The sequence below is a fragment of the Scyliorhinus torazame genome, chromosome 19, assembly GCF_047496885.1.
Source record: "Scyliorhinus torazame isolate Kashiwa2021f chromosome 19, sScyTor2.1, whole genome shotgun sequence".
Lineage (NCBI taxonomy): Eukaryota > Metazoa > Chordata > Chondrichthyes > Carcharhiniformes > Scyliorhinidae > Scyliorhinus > Scyliorhinus torazame.
In genome coordinates, this window is record NC_092725.1 from 64194344 (window position 1) to 64211221 (window position 16878).

Sequence of the window (16878 nt, forward strand, 5' to 3'; positions counted from 1 at the left end):
CGACGCAAGACCAAACTGCGCATGCACGGTGGTGCAACGAACGCCATGACGTCACGACGTGCAGCAACTGCGGAGTCGCACATTTAAAGCGGCAATGTCCCGCAAGAAACCGACAATGCCTCCGCTGTGGCAAGTTGGGCCACTACGCTGCCTGCTGTCGAGCAGCTCAACCTGCCAATGTTCCCCAATTCCAACAACCTTGCAGGGACGTGCGGACCATTCAGCCTCCTTACTACGAGTCGTGCCCAGACGATATCCAGACCAGTGACACAGCCGACCGGGGCGCCTTCCGTGTTGCGGTCATTGATGGGAACCGGATGTCTCCAGCCAGGATCCACCAGCCGTTGCAAGTGAACACTGTCAATCCGGGTGATGAATGGTGTGCCACCCTAACGGTCAACCGGTCACCGATAACATTCCGTCTGGACACTGGCACCTCCGCCAACCTCATAGCATGGTCAGCCTTCTACCCCATGAAGGTCAGACCACCAATTCGGCCATCCCGTTGCAAGATGGTCGACTACAATGGAAACGTTATCCCGGCCATGGGATCCTGCCAGCTCCAGGTGACACACAAAACACACACGGCCACACTCTCATTCGAGATAGTCGGATCATCAAAGGACTCCCTGCTAGGCGCACAGGCATGCAAGATTCTCCACCTCGTGCAACTAGTCCACGCTCTGTCTCCAGAAGGCACATCTGACTTCCCGGATGCAGAATTCAGGGCACAGCTCCAATCACTCCTCGCCCACAACCAGGAGGCATTCAAGGGCATGGGTACACTGCCCGACACTTACAGAGTACGACTCAAACCGGACCCCACCCCCGTCATTCACTCACCTCGCAAGGTCCCAGCGCCACTCAAAGACCGCCTCAAGCAGCAGCTGCAGGATCTCCAGGACCAAGGGGTGCTATCCCGGGTCACGGAGCCCACGCCATGGGTCAGCTCCATGGTGTGTGTTAAGAAGCCCTCCGGCGAGCTCTGGATCTGCATTGATCCAAAAGACCTCAACAACAACATAATGAGGGAACACTACCCCATACCCAAACGGGAAGAGATCACGAGCGAAATGGCCCGGGCTAAAATCTTCACAAAACTGGATGCCTCAAAGGGTTTTTGGCAGATCCAACTGGATCAGTCCAGCCGAAAGTGTGCACCTTCAACACCCCTCTCGGCAGGTTCTGCTATAACAGAATGCCATTTGGCATCATCTCGGCACCCGAGGTCTTTCACAGGATCATGGAGCAGATGATGGAGGGCATCGAAGGGGTACGCGTCTACGTAGACGACGTCCGCATCCACCGACCAGAAGGTGGCTGGTTAGCACCTGCCGAAGTTCTCCGATGCGTGGCTCCCCGCTCGTTCCTGGTTCGCATGCCTGATGGCTCCATTCGTAGGCGCAATCGCCGGGCTCTTCGCCTACTTCCACGCTCGCTACGGGAACTTACACTGACACCGCGCCCTCCTGTTGGAGCTTCCTGCCACCATGCCCCTTCCGTCGTCGCCCGTGGCCAGGCCCATTCCTCAGCTGGTGGATCCAGACCCACCCTTGAGGCGGTCAACGCGAATTCGTCGCCCACCTACTAGACTGGACTTATGAGCCTGTTTGTACATTGAACTCATAATACCACTGTGTTAATATGTTTCTGTTCTTCCTTGTCGTTACAGGAGTTCGTTTTTGTCGTTCAACATTTCCCCGTTCTTTGTTTATGGTACAACCTCGTTGTTATGTCGCACCCGACATCGCCCCATGTGTATAGTTTAGCCCCATGTACATGCTGTAGATATTGCACACACACATATTCAGCTGCACTCAGTACACATCTCTATTTATAACCACATAGGCACATGTTCTTGTACAAAAGGGGGGATGTCATGATATTCAGGTAAACATCATAGCACATACATACTGATGGACAGATCAACGGACCAATCAACACACACAACACCACAGCCAGTCACAGGCAAAAGCATACACAGTACAAAACAGGGAACATGACACTTCCTGAGCATTCCAGCAGGAGACAACTCAGGGCACAGAGCTCATAGCAAGCCACTCAGACATCCACCAGTGCTGAGTGCCACTACAAGTTAGTATTAGGACTAGGTTCACAGATTCTAGGGTTATGATCGAACCTCAGTAACTAGTTTACCACTGTAAATAAATGTTAGCAATAAAGCTGAGTTGTACCATTCGCAACCGTGTTGGTTCGTCTGTGTGGCAGAGTACCCAACACATCACAACCCACGCGGACATGCAGAGAATGTGCAAACTTGACACAGACAGTGACCCGGGGCTGGGATCGAACCCGGGTCTTTGGTGCTGTGAGGCAGCAGTGCTAACCACTGCACCACTGTGCCACCCATAATGAACTGCAGTAACTTATTCGTAGATAAATGGGCCGGAGTTCTCCAGCTGTTGGAATTCTCTTTTCCTGCTGGAAGGGTACCCCCCCCCCCCCCCCCCCCCCCCCCCCGCCAGTTGGTTTCCCAGTGACGTGGGGTGGCTTCAATGGGACATCCCATTGACAAGCGGGAGTATAGACTCCCCCCGCCAGTGAATGGCACGCCGCCGAGAAACACACGGTTGGGGACTGGAGAACCCAGCCCATGATCATTGGCATGTCAGTAGCAATGAGGATCCATTGCTGGGATTTCAGACATCAATGCCAACTCAACTTTATATAGGTTTGAATTCAAATTCCCTTATCTCTCTAGTTTCTGCTTGTGAGTGATTGAAGAATCGGCTAGCGATTGCAAGTCTTGTAACCAAATATATTTTGTTTGTAACATCCTGGCCTTTGGATTGTGACCTTCTCACTTTGTTACTCAAGGCCAATTTAAACCGTTCAGATGCATCTCATCAGTCAGGGGCTTAACTTGCCTGTTGGAAACATAGGCCCAAATTCACAAGAGACCTGGATTCAAGCAATGTAAAAGCCTTCTGGTTAGCAACCATGCATTCTTTTGCTTAGCAACGCTAAGAAATATAGTCAAGCCTGAAATAGCAAAATTCTAAGAGAAAGCATCGGGATCACTAAATTGGCATCTGCATTGAGAGCAACTGCTTTGAGTGTTATGCCCCTTGCTTTTTTTTGAAGAGCAGCAACATCTCAAACACTTTTTATGTATTGGACAAATCTGTAAGCAGTTCACAATTATATTGTGTCTGGGAAGTTGTGCAAATGTTTGACCTTTATGATCTTAAAAGAATTTTTATTCCACACATTTTTGACATTTTTACAATTTACAATAATCCCACAAAACCCCAACCCACCCAGACCCTCCCCCCACCTCCCATCCCACAACAGTCAACGGTAACCAACTCCCCAAAATGTATGATGAACAGAGCCCAACAATTGTAGAACCCATCGTTTGGCCCCCTTGGAGCAAAGTTATCTTTTTCCAAAAACTCCCGTCACACTGAGGCACTGGGTGGAGAAGCTGTCCTCCACCCCTACATGACCCGCCTGCGAGCAATCAGCGAGGCGAAGGCTAAAACATCTGCCTTGCGCATGAAGTTGAGGCATTTACCCTCTGCAGCTCCTCAGGCCACAATCCCTCCTCCAGCACCGACTCATCTCTTCCTCCCACTTCGCCTTAACCCCCCCCCATGGACGCTGCACCCTCTTCCAAAATCTTCCTGTAAATCGCCGAGACGATCCTCCCCCCCTCTCCAACCCTCCTGCTGACAGCACCGCCTCCAGCAACGAGGAGGCAGGTACTATCGGGAAGGTCGGGAAGACCTTCCTCCCAAAGTCCCGCACCTGCATATATCTGAAACCTTCGCCCCGCGCCAGCCCAAACATCTCACCCAGCTCCTCCAAACTCGCCAAATTGCCCTCCCAGAAACAGATCCATTGCCTTAATCCCCCTCTCTTCCTATCCCCAGATTACAAATGTTTAATAATGGAGGGAATTTCTCTAAAGGATATTTTCAAATTCTAACATGAGTAGTCTTTCCCATGTGATATTGGTATATGGGGATTCACGTCGGCTCTCTGAACATGTCCTACAAATGCAGATTCTATTATTGATAATGTCAGCAGATGAACAATTTGGCAGCTTAGCAAAGATATTAAACCATTAATAATAATGGAGTCAACACCTAAGTTTGCTTCAAGGTGTGAGGGTGTAAGTTTCTGCATGCTGATTTAGTCAGTAACTTACAGAATCATAGAGTCCCTACAGTGTGGCAGGAGGCCATTCAGCCCATCGAGTCTGCACCGTCCCTCTGAATGAGCACCCTACCTAGACCCAATCCCCCACCCTATCCCCGTAACCCCACCTCACCTTCTTCACAGCTTTGGACTGTGGGAGGAAACCGGAGCACCCGGAGGAAACCCACGCAGACACGAGGAGAATGTCCAAACTCCACATAGTCAGCCAAGGTCAGAATTGAACCTGGGTCCCTGGCGCTGTGAGGCAGCAGTGCTAACCACTGTGTCACCCTGCCACCCATTGTCATTTCTGGTGAATTATAGCCCTGTATATTTCAACTGACAAGCAAATATAAAATAATTTAATACTGTTTTACTGTGATTTTATTTAATCATATCATAGGTCGAATAAATATGTTAGCTACATTTATTCAATAGCGTTAGGGTGGAAAGAGAAACTTTTAGACAGTTAGGATGCTCTCGGCTCCTGTCACAATCACAACATGTTCTTGTATCCTGTTGCCTTGAACAGCAGTGTCTGCACTATTCTTTTATTGTGCTGCTGAAGAAAGCATGAATTGAGCTTCAATAAACATTCATTAAAGATGTTTTGAAGTGTGAAAAACGGGCAAGAGCAGTATTATGTTGCTTGCAAAATTAATAGAATCTAAAAATGCAAAAGTGCAAGGCTATCCTTGCAAAATGGCATCTTTTTTGGTATGTGCTGTGCGCCAGCTTACAGGAGTGGCCTTCGGGTGTCAGAACCAGGGGGATGTACAATGTGGTGCGTTCAGCAGTTCGGCTGGCATGAACAGCGCTACTGAAAGTAAAAGTTTTGTGGTCCCTGGTTTATTCTGACAGTCTCCTGAGTTGAAATATGGTGAGAACCTGGTTAAGCCCATTTTTATTGTAACAGGATAAAGTGCGATTCAATGTGGTCTGAGGTATTACCAGCCTTGGCATTGTATTAGGCCAATATGAGGAGAGATGCAAGCACAATTTTCCATCTACAATGTTGGCAATATAGTGTTTCTGTCACTGTGTGCCTTTCAATTTCTTCCAAAGAAAGGTGTAGGGAAAGCAGAGAAGGCCTGGAAGGTTGTGAAAGTGGGTGATCAGGATCTCGAGGGATGATGGGAGTGGTGCGGAGATAAGGTCCGGAAGTCATCAGTCCAGAAGGGGAGAGTGGCCCCAGTCAGAAGGGGGATTCTGATGGAGGCACCCCCTCCCCCCACCCCACAACACCCCTTCCAGTCCGGGTCGAATTTTGTTCTAGTTCGTATTTCACCCCCGATCTATCATCCACTTTTTCCAGCCTAAAATTTGAGGCTGGCTGGAAAAAGGCCCTGAAGTGGCCACCTAAGGGCTTCACGTCTGAGGCCCTCCCGCCCAAGCATAACATTTCACCTGGGGGGGGGGGGGGGGGGGGGCGTGGGGAAACCCAAAGAAAATCCTGTCCATGCAATGTTGCGTCCCCTGCCTCAGAATCCCCTCCCAACTTAGGGGGAGTGTAAAATTCTGACCTATATTTCACTTTATTTAAAGAAGGACATTGTGAATTTATAAGTGTGCTCGAATTTAAGGCGCTGGATCATTACTGTGGAAGCAAAACTGGAAAGCCGCTGAAAACAGCCACAGGGATCATGATGGGGGAATTAGCCTGATGCAGACAGCATTGGAAACAGGCTTTGTGCTGTCTGCTAATTCAAATGATTGCAGCATGTAACCCAACAGCAAATGCTGCTATGTAGTTGGATACAGCATATGCCAAAATGCAGCAAGATCTGGACATTTTCCAGGCTTGGGCTGACATGTGGCAAGTAACATTCACACCACACAAGTGTCAGAGTGTTATCGAGTGTTTTAGCAAGCCTCTTCCTATTTGATTATATTTATGGATGTCTTTAGCAAGTCTGGGCTTGCAGTAGTGACATTATCGGTAGCGTGGGCTTGCACGGATTTTCAGTGGTCGCCACGAGGAGCTTGTGTATCGTTGTGTATGGCTGCTGCTAGTTCCTGAGTCCATGCTGTACTGTTATTTTGTAATTTTTACAAGTAAAGAAGATCGACCTTTTGCAACCCATTCGACTACCTTTTTGTGGTCAAGTTACCACATCTTTTCTGGCGATGAGGATTAAACAGGACAAGAAAGGTTTGAGGTGCAGCATGGCGACACAAAGTCTTGTACAGTGAGTAGTTAGCTTGCAATGTGAACGGCAGTTGGAAGCTCTAACCAGCGGAGTTCAGTAAGTTTACTGACGAAATATTAGGCCATGGCTCAGAACTATCAGTGAGTTTGTGGAGGGGCACGAGGATTGGACTAAATATGTGGAAAGGTTAGGACACATTTTCCTGGCAAATGGAATTGCAGATGAGGCTAACGGTGCTCAGTTCTGTTACATGTGCATGTGTCAAAAAACTTTTAAGCTAATGAGGAATTCAGAAACACCACAGAAACCGGGGGAGGGGGGGTACATTTCATTTGCAGATTTAGTTCCACTCGTTCAGAAGCACCGCCATCCTAAGCCCTCAGTGATTGTCCAACTTTTCAAGTTCCACAGTAATTTTCACAAGGCAGAACAGTCAGTAGCTACCTTTGTGGCTTAATTGCGTCAACTCTTTGAGCATTGTAAGCTTGTTGCAGTATTATAGGACATGCTCCAGGACAGATTAGTCTGTGGCATTAATGAAGACAACATACAGCTTGTTGGGAGAAGCCACAATGACCTTCAAGAAGGCTCTAGAGGTTTCCTATGGCATGGAAATAGCTTCCAACAATGCAAAAGATATTCAAAAGGCCAATTGTGGGGCACAGCCGGGTGGAGTCCATCAAGTAACAAAAGAGCCAGCAAATAAAAGCAGTGGAATGCTTCAGGTGCACACACTATGGGGAAGGCAGTGGAATAGTGGCAGTGTCGCTGGATGAATAATCTAGAAATCCAAGGTAATGCTCTCGGGACTTGGTTCGAATCCCACCATGGCAGATGTTGAAATTTGAATTTAATAAAAATCTGGAATTAAAAGTCTAATGATAACCATAAAACGATTGTCAATTGTTGTAAAAACCCATCTTGTTCGCTAATGTCCTTTCGAGAAGGAAATCCGTCATCTTTACGTGGTCTGGCCTATATGTGACTTTAGATTCACACAACATGGTTGACTCTTAACTAGCCTCGGGGATGGGCAATAACTGTTGGCCCAGCCAGCAATGCCCACATCCCATGAAAAAATGTTTTAAAAATTGGTACAAATTCATGGACGCTGTCTGTCACAGTTGCATTAAAAATGGATCTTTGACTAAAATGTGCAGGAGTGCGAAGACCAAATCAAAGGTTGGCAGGAAAATTCAAATAAGCCTGCCTACCTATCATCTGGAAAGTACAACATGTTTAATATGAGTGAGGTGTGTGCGACGCCTAATTATCCTACAGTGGAGGCAAATGGAAAGAAAATTAAGGAGGACACAGGGGCCTCTGCATCAGTGAGGAGACCTACAGGAAGATTTTGGGCTTAAAACAGGTGCCAGCCCTTACTCAGGGAGGGATCAGCCTTCAACCGTACACAGGTGAGACTACACCATTAACTGGAATGTTTGAAGAGGATATTGTGCATTACAGCCAAGATGCAAACGTACAGCTTCTGGTAGTAAAGGAGTATGCGCCTAGTCTACTCGGGCGTGACTGATTCAGGAGAATTCAGCTGAACTGGGGTGAGATAAAGCACGCCATGTATCAGAGGATGTCATTCAGAAACATCCTAAGATTTTCAAAGATGAACTGGGTTACTTCTTTAAAATAAATATTTTTATTGAATTTTACATTCGTACACTACACAGGAGATAATTGAAGCGATTATAATTTACAATTTACATGTTTGTCCTGTTTTTGGCACAGCCTCTCCCTCTTCCCATTGACTACCCCCCCCCCCCCCCCCCCTATTCCCCTTCCCCTTTTCTGCTATTTGGGCTCCGTTTTAGGCCCTTTCTTCCACCATAGATGTTCTTACCTATTGTTCATCTTGTTTTTGTTCTTATCGCTTTGTGGAGGGGAGGTGGGGGGGTGCCTGGCCCCCCCTTCACTCTCTCCCTGAATACCTTACTGGTGTTTCCTTGCGTTCCCCTCTTGCTGCCTCCCCACACCATTCCTGGCTGCTTTGTGTGGCCCTCGTGGTTCCTAGTGGTTCCCCCCCCCCCGCCCCTTCCTATCCATTATTGGCTTCAGACTGGTATTGGAACAGGCTGATGATGAATTGCCCCACACTTTGTGGAAGCCATCGTCCGACCCTTGGATGGTTCTGGTTAGGTGCACTTTGTGCACCACTTTTAAAATGCACGAGGCTTCCCTTGCACAAGAGGAGGTGGAGTTGGCCCTATTTAGTGCTTCGCTCTAGACTTCCCACCCTACTTCTGTCCCTAGTTCTTCCTCCCATTTCTGTCTTGCTCAATCCAGTGGTGCTGTCGCCCTTTCTAAAAGTCAACTGTATATGCCCCCACAGTTCCCTTTCTCCATACTGTGAACGTCCAATAGTTCCTCCAACACTGTGTCTCTTGGGGCCCTAGAGGCCCTTGTTGTCTCCTTGCGGAGAACGTTTTTGACTTGTAAATGTCGGAGCTCCTGTCCGTTCGGTAGTTCCTGGATCTCCGTCAGCTCTTCTAATGTCGCAAGTAGTCCCTCATGTAGAAGTTCCTAATCGCTAGCGTCCCCTCCCGTCCTACCTCCACATCTTAAAGGTGGCATCTAGCATGGCTGGTGGGAACCTGTGGTTACTGCAGATGGGAGCCTCGGTTAAGTCAAAGTGTTGACTCATCTGGTTCCATGGCTTTAGCGTTGCTACCACCACTGTGCTGGATATTTGTTTTGCCGGCAGGGATGGGAGTGCCGTCCTGGCAAGGGCTCGGAGCGTCGTTCCCATGCAGGAGGACTCCTCCAACCTCACCCATGCCATGCTTGGTTCCCTTACCCATTCCCTCACCCTCTCGGCTGTGCCTGCCCAGTGGTAGTATTGCAAGTTTGGAAGGGCCAGGCCGACCATGATTCTTCTCCTCTGCAATGTTGTCTTAGGGATTCTTGGATTCTTCCCCCCCTAACCACCCCATACAAATACCATAATCATTTTACCTATTCTTTGGAAAAAGTCCTTGGGGATGAAGATCGGTATGGATCTAAACAGGAAGAGGAACCAGGAGTGCATCCCATCTGTGTAGGTCCTTTTTAACTTCCTCTGCCAAACTGGTCAGATTGCACTTGTGGATCCATGTCGAGCCGTGAGCTATCACATTGGGCTATTTTGAATGGTAGACCTTCCAGCTCTGTCCCTCCCCTGTTCGGGTTCACTGGGAATGCCTCACTTTTGCCCAGGTTGAGTTTGTACCTGGGAGGCCCCAAACTCTTCCAGGAGCTTCATGATTTCTTCAAGCTGTTCTGCAGGCCCGAGATGTAGAGGAGCAGATCATTCGCACAGAGTCAGACTCTGTGCCTCCTCTTTGGATACCCTTCCAGCCTCTCACAGGGCGATCGCCAGGAGCAGCCACAGCGGGCGTCCCTGTCTCTGTGCAACTAGAGGTATTCAGGGCTGGTGGTGTTGGTCTGAACACCCGCCTTGGGGCCATTGTGCAGTAGTTTCACCCATGAGGTCAACCCCGTCCCTAGCCCAAACCGCTCCAGCATCTCTATGGGGTACTTTGAAGGTCTTTTCTGCATCCAGGGAGATGATCACCTCTGGCGTTCTCACCCCGGATTGGTCAGTATCACATTCAGCAGCCGTCTGATGGTCGCAGTTAGCTGTTTACCCTTGACAAAGCCCGACTGGTCCTGTGTGACTACTTCTGTTACACTGTCTTCCAGTCTTTTGGCCAGGCCTTTCACATCTACATTAAGCAGCAAAATAGGTCTATATGATCTGCATTCTGTCGGATCTTTGTCTTTTTTGGGTAATAGCGATATGGTGGTCTGTGTTAGGGTAGCAGGCAGGGTGCCCCTTGCTAGCGAGTCTGCGAACATTTCCCGTACGAGTGGGGCAACAGCTGGTGCCCATTTAGTTTTCACGTTGGTCTGCTCCAATTGTATTGGTTCTCAAAAGTGATGGTACTGTGTGCACACGTGGGGATTAAAAACTTTACCATCAATCAGGTTTCCAAGCGGGATGCTTACCTGTTGCCGAGGACAGAACATCTGTTTTGAACCTTCGCAGGAGGCAAGATGTTATCAAAACTTGGCAGGAGTCAAGCTTACCAGCAGTTCTTGTTATTGGAGGACACAAAACAATCTGTCACAATCAACACCCACAAGGTTTGTTCAAATACGCCCATCTGGATTTTGGGGTGTCTTCCAAGCGAGCGATTTTCCAAAGGGAAATGGCCAATCTGTTGCTGTGGTTTCCCCATGTGGCAGTTCACTTTGACGATATCCTGAGCACAGGGAAAACCGAAGAGGAGCACATCAACAACCTGGATCAAGAGATTTTCAGAGGCAGGTCTGTGTCTGAAGCGTAGTAAATGCATCTTCCAGGCACAGTGTGCGGAATATTTGGGTCATAGAATCACAGGGCAGAGTTTGTCCCGTGTGGAGGGAAAAGTTTGAACTATTAAGAAAGCTCCAAATCCTAAGAATATGACCAAGCTCAGATAATTTCTTGCCCTAGTGAACTACGAAGGGAAGTTTCTGCCAGACCTCAACAGTGTTGGTGTCACTCTATACGTTGCGTCACAAAGAAATCAAATGGAAATCGTACCAAAAACACAAGAGAAAGCTTTCAAGGACGTGAAAGCTCTGCTACAATCTGCTGGTTCACTTTGATCAGGACAGAAAGCACATTCTGTCATATGACACCTCACCTACGGAGTCAGGGCAGCACTCTCTCGTTTGTTGGGGGATGGGTCAGGAAAACCCATTGGGGTTGCATCACGCACACTGACCTCAGCAGAGAAGCGATATTCGCAAGTAGACAAGGAAGGTCTAGCTATTGTTTTCACAGTGAAACGGTTTCATCAGTACCTTTATGGGCGCTCATTCACCATATGTGTAGACCATAAGCCATTAATGAGTATTTTGCAAGTCTCGATGCATTCCTCCTATGTCCTCAGTGAGAATACAGCGCTAGGTTAGTGCATTGTCAGCCTTCCAGTACAACATTGTGTGCAGGACAGGGAAGGACAATGCAAACGTAGATGTGCTGTGTCATCTTCCTTTGCTGGACATGCCAACCAAGTCAGTGGATGGGATTCTCCGGCCTCACAGCCGCATGATTCTCAGCAGTGGGAGGCGCGCCATTCTCTGGCGGCAGGTTTCACTGCTTCCCCGCTGTCAATAGGAATTCCCGTTGAAGCTACCCCACTCTTATGGGAAACCTGCCGGGAGGGGGGCACTGCCAACGGGACCAGAGATTCCCGCCACCAGCAAATGGCCGGAAACTTCCTCCGGAGACAATTTTCTTGCTCGATGGACTTTCAAATTCTCTGGTGAGTGCCAAACAGATTAAACAACCGATGAACAGGGATCCTGTCTTGTCCCGGGTAAGAAGGATCCTTATGCCAGGGTGGCCTCCTGTTATATAAGATGAACTGAGACCATTTGTAAAATGCAAAGATGAGCTGCATGTGCAGGGTGGTTACATCCTTTGGGGGTCTAGAGGCCCCCCAGGTACCCCTGAATGGAAAGTTGAGCAAGGTCGCATGTTTGGTGGTTTAATATGGATTAGGACTGGGAGAGAATGTTAAAATCCTTTTCTGAACATCAGATATACCAAAAGATGGTGCCATCAGCACCACTCCATCCTTGGGAGTGGCCTGATCATCCCTGGTCTAGACTTCATGGGCACTTTGTAGGGCCTTTTATGGGTCATATGTTTTAGTCATCATCGGTGTTCATTCTAAGTAGTTGGAAGTACACACCATGAGCAACATGACAGCTTCCATTACGATGCACGGTAGCAGAGTGGGTAGCACTGTTGCTTCACAGCGCCAGTGTCCCGGGTTCGATTCCCACTTGGGTCACTGTCTGTGCTGGTCTGCACATTCTTCCCGTGTCTGCGTGGGTTTCCTCCGGGTGCTCTTTTTCCCTCCCACAAAGTCCCGAAAGACGTGCTTGTTAGGTTAATTGGACATTCTGAATTCTCCCTCTGTGTACCCGAACAGGTGCCGGAGTGTGGCAACTAGGGGATTTTCACAGTAACTTCATTGCAGTGTTAATGTAAGCCTACTTGTGACAATAAAGATTATTATATAGAGGACATTCATGAATGATTTGGTCCAAGAGTTTATGCAAAGAAATGGAATACACCATGTACGTACTGCTCCATTCCATCCAGCGGAGAATGGATTAGCAGAGCGAGCTGTACAAACACTGAAAGATGGGTTGAAGAGAATGACTGGAGGTATTTTGGGAACTAGACTCTAACAGTTCTTGTTCCAGTATCATATCGCCACAAATGACAAGACGCTCACCGGTTGAAATGCTGATGGAAGCCAAAGTCTAACCAGGATCACGGGCTAAATTCTCCGGAAACGGCGCGATGTACGCCGACTGGCGCCCAAAACGGCGCAAATCAGACGGGCATTGCGCCGCCCCAAAGGTGCGGAATGCTCCGCATCTTTGGGGGCCGAGCCCCAACCTTAAGGGGCTAGGTCAGCGCCGGATGAATTTCCACCCCGCCAGCTGGCGGAAAAGGCCTTTGGTGCCCCGCCAGCTGGCACGGAAATGACATCTCCGAGCGGCGCATGCGCGGGAGCATCAGCGGCCACGGCATTCCCGCGCATTCGCAGTGGAGGGGGTCTCTTCCGCCTCCGCCATGGTGGAGACCGTGGTGAAGGCAGAAGGGAAAGAGTGCCCCCACGGCACAGGCCCGCCCGAGGATCGGTGGGCCCCGATCGCGGGCCAGGCCACCGTGGGGGCACCCCCCGGGGCCAGATCGCCCCGCGCCCCCCCCCCAGGACCCCGGAGCCCGCCTGCGCCGCCTTGTCCCGCCGGTAAGGTAGGTGGTTTAATCTATGCCCGCGGGACAGGCATTTTAGCGGCGGGACTTCGGCCCATCTGGGCCGGAGAATCGCGCGGGGGGGCCCGCCACTCGGCGTGGCGCGATTCCCGCCCCCACCGAATATCCGGTGCCGGAGACTTTGGCAACCGGCGGGGGCGGGATTCACACCAGCCCCCGGTGATTCTCCGACCCGGCGGGGAGTCGGAGAATCTCGTCCCCTATCTGGATATCAAAGGGAGGGTGGGAAGGAGCGAGGGAAAGCAAAAAGAGAGGCATGACCACCATGCTAAAAGAGGGACATTTCAATCCAGATGACCATGTCTATGGCAAGAATTTCAGCAGTACTCAACGATGGCTGCCCGAGTTATTCTGAACCAATGTGGTCCAGTATCTGTAATCTTGAAACTAACTAATGTCAGAAAGACACAAAGATCACATTCGGCTGCACCACAACTCTGAGACAGCTAAGTTTCCGAGTCAGACAACAGAAGGAGATGCTGCTGTGGAAATTGAACAGGAAGTGGTTCCTGTTGTTCAGAGACATCCAGTGGTCTCAACTCCGCAAGAGAGTAAGAGACATTCATTCACAAACACTCAATCTACTCCTGCGTCCACAAGTCCAGTTCAACTGAGTCAAACTTCACCAGAGTCTACTGAGTGACCAGTGGTTCTGCACAGATCAATGAGTTGCAAAGTTCCTGATAGACTGACGTACAGTTGAGACATGATGTTTCTTTTCTGAAAGGGGATTGAAATTTAAAGGGGAAAAGTGTTATAGAATGCTATTTTAAAAAAAAAAATTTTTATTAAAGGTTTTCATAAAATATCAATAACAAAATGAGAAAGGAAAAAGAACCCAACAGGGTTAAGTACAAAACACAATCTAAAAAAAGCAAGGCCCCAAACCCCCCCCTAACCTGAATAATAAATTAACATTAACACCCCGACTTAAGGCAACAGGTGTATACACCCCCTCAGACCCTCCAGTGTAAATAACATAAACAAAAATAAAGTAAACCCCCCCCACCCCCCGAGCTGCTGCTGCCATTGACCAATGTCTAGCGTTCTGCCAGAAAGTCTAAGAACGGTTGCCACCGCCTAAAGAACCCTTGTACCGACCCTCTCAAGGCGAATTTCACCCTCTCCAATTTAATGAACCCTGCCATATTGCTGATCCAGGATTCCACGCTTGGGGGCCTTGTATCTTTCCACTGAAGGAGAATCCTTTGCCGGGCTACCAGGGACGCAAAGGCCAGAATTCCGGCCTCTTTCGCCTCCTGCACTCCCGGCTCCTCTGCCACCCCAAATATTGCGAGCCCCCAGCCCGGTTTGACCCTGGATCCTACCACCCTCGACACCGTCCTCGCTACGCCCTTCCAAAATTCCTCCAGCGCTGGGCATGCCCAGAACATATGGGTGTGATTTGCTGGGCTCCCTGAGCACCTAACACACCTGTCCTCACCCCCAAAGAACCTGCTCATCCTTGTCCTGGTCATGTGTGCCCTGTGCAGCACCTTAAAATGTATGAGGCTGAGCCTCGCACATGAAGAGGAAGAGTTCACCCTCCCGAGGGCATCTGCCCACGTCCCCTCTTCGATCTTCTCTCCCAACTCCTCCTCCCACTTACCTTTCAACTCCACCACCGAGGCCTCCTCCTCCTCCTGCATCATCTGGTAAGTTTCCGAGATCTTCCCCACTCCGACCCACCCCCCCGAGAGCACCCTGTCCTGTACTGTGTGCGGCAGTAGCTGTGGGAATTCCACCACCTGCCGTCTGGCAAACGCCCTTACCTGTAAGTACCTGAAGGTGTTCCCCGGGGGTAGCCCGTACTTCTCCTCCAGCTCACTCAAGCTCGCGAACTTCCCGTCCACAAACAGGTCCCCCAACTTTCGTATGCCTGCCCTGTGCCACCCCGAAAACCCTCCACCTGTTCTTCCTGGGGCGAACCGGTGGTTCCCCCGTAATGGGGTCCACGCCGAGACCCTAACTTCTCCCCTATGCCGCCTCCACTGCCCCCAAAGTTTGAGGGCCGCCACCACCACTGGGCTCGTGGTATACCTCCTTGGAGGGAGTGGCAGCGGTGCCGTTGCCAGCACCCCCAGACACGTACCCACACAGGACGCCGTCTCCAGCCTCTTCCATGCAGACCCCTCCCCCTCCATCACCCACTTGTGCACCATTGTCGCATTGGCGGCCCAGTAGTACCCACAGAGGTTGGGCAGCGCCAGCCCCCCCCTATCTCTACTCCGCTCCAGGAACACCCTTCTCACCCTCGGAGTCCATCGCGCCCACACAAACCCCATTATACTCCTGTTAACCCGCCTGAAAAAAGCCTTCGGGATAAACACGGGGAGGCACTGGAACAGGAACAAAAACCTTGGGAGCACCGTCATTTTGATTGACTGCACCCTACCCGCCAGGGACAGCGGCAACGCGTCCCACCTCTTGAACTCCTCCTCCATTTGCTCCACCAGCCTTGTAAAGTTAAGCCTATGCAGGGCCCCCCAGCTCCTGCCCACCTGGACCCCCAAATATCTGAAACTCCTCTCCGCCCTTTTTAGTGGGAGCTCGCCAATCCCCCTCTCCTGGTCCCCTAGCTGAACTACGAACAGCTCGCTCTTCCCCATGTTGAGCTTGTAGCCCGAAAAGTCCCCGAATTCCCTAAGCATCCTCATTACCTCTGGCATTCCTCCCACCGGGTCCGCCACATTCAGCAGCAGGTCGTCCGCATAAAGCGACACCCTATGCTCCTCCCCACCCCGCACCAACCCCCTCCAGTTCCTCGACTCTCTCAGTGCCATAGCCAGGGGTTCAATCGCCAGTGCGAAGAGCAGGGGGGACAGGGGACACCCCTGTCTCGTCCCTCGGTGCAACCGAAAGTACTCGGACCTCCTCCTATTTGTGGCCACACTCGCCATCGGGACCTCGTACAACAACCTAACCCACCTGACAAACCCCTCCCCAAACCCGAACCTCTTCAGCACCTCCCACAGGTACCCCCACTCTACCCTATCGAAGGCTTTCTCAGTGTCCATCGCCACCACTATCTCCGCCTCCCCGTCCCTCGCCGGCATCATGATAACGTTCAAAAGCCTCTGCACATTCGCGTTCAACTGTCTCCTCTTCACAAACCCCATCTGGTCTTCATGGATGATCTGCGGCACACAATCCTCAATCCTCGTGGCTAAGACCTTCGCCAGCACCTTGGCATCTACATTTAGCAAGGAAATCGGTCTGTAAGACCCACATTGCAGGGGATCCTTGTCCTGCTTCAGGATCAAGGAGATCAGTGCCCGGGACATCGTCGGGGGTAAAGCCCCCCCCTCCCTTGCCTCATTAAAGGTCCTAACTAACAGCGGGCCCAACAGGTCCATATATATTTTATAGAACTCGACCGGGAAACCGTCCGGCCCCGGTGCCTTCCCCGCCTGCATGCTTCCTATCCCTTTGATCAGCTCCTCCAGCCCAATCGGGGCCCCCAGTCCCGCCACCAGTCCCTCTTCCACCTTTGGGAACCTCAATTGGTCCAGGAAACAGCCCATCCCTCCCTCCTCCTGTGGGGGCTCGGATCGGTACAATTCCTCGTAGAAGTCCTTGAAGACCCCTTGATGCCAACCCCACTCCGCACCACGCTCCCTCCCCTGTCCTGAACTCCCCCGATCTCCCTAGCTGCGTCCCGCTTCTGAAGCTGAAGTCCTATAGAATGCTATTAAGGACTCCCTATTTGCTTTGTGTGTCGATAGT